Genomic DNA, 995 nt, shown 5'->3' on the forward strand with positions numbered 1-995 from the left:
CCAGCTCACTAAATCTGTTGTCTGTTGGGTCAGAAAACTACCTAAGCTGCCTGAGCCCCAAAGTCATCTGCTCCTGGGATAACCTGGCCCAGGGATGGAGGGAAGGAAATCCTGTGACCTGCTGGGAAATGGGGTCCTGGCTCAGCCGCAGTCCTGCCTGGCCACTCTCCTACCACCCTTCCATCCCTGCTGAAATCCCTCAGTCCCACAAAGGTGTATGGGCAGGTAAGAGCTGTGAAGAACAGCTGTTGCTTAAAGAAATTGTTGATGCATGTGGAGCCTTCCTTCCTCTTAGTGGGTCACGTTTATCAGCTGATGTTGTATCTAATCCAGTGGTAGCCTGAGCTGGAGAGGAAATACCCTCCCCTCTTGCCTCCAGCACTGGGGTTGCACAGGGTGAGGCAAAGGGATGGCAGTGACTACACTCAGCTTTAATTTAACTTAACAGCAGGTTTGTCCATCACCTTTAGGGCACAGAGCAGCCAGCAGCCGAACGCCAGGCTGTCCATCCAGAGTGTCTTCACCCCGTGGGCACCCAAAGGAGTGCCTGGCTGATTCTGACAGCTGGCAAGGAGGGCATTATTTCTCCTGTCCCTGCACCCCAGAAAAGCTTCGTATGTGGAACTTGCTAACAGTGTATCCTGAGCTTGTTTTTTAAACATAAGCCATGAGTCAGGATGGGCCAAGGCAAACATGGCAGTGTGGAGCACAGCTGGTCAGCTCTGCTGGCTGCTCCGCAGGCACCACCGAGTGGAGGCAATATTGACATAATGTAAAATTGACATATTGTAATATTGATATATATTACATATTGACAGTGTAGTACCTGAAATGTTACTGTAACACAGGGCTGTGCAGGTGTGTGACATGACCCCTTGTACCGGTGTGTGACGTGTCCCAGGGCAGTGACACCTCACCCGGGGCTATGCAAGTGTGTGGCGTGTCCCACTGTACAGGTGTGTGACATGACCTCTGTTCAGGAGTGTGACATCACC

This window comes from Corvus brachyrhynchos, unplaced genomic scaffold, assembly GCF_000691975.1.
Source record: "Corvus brachyrhynchos isolate BGI_N302 unplaced genomic scaffold, ASM69197v1 scaffold200, whole genome shotgun sequence".
NCBI lineage: Eukaryota > Metazoa > Chordata > Aves > Passeriformes > Corvidae > Corvus > Corvus brachyrhynchos.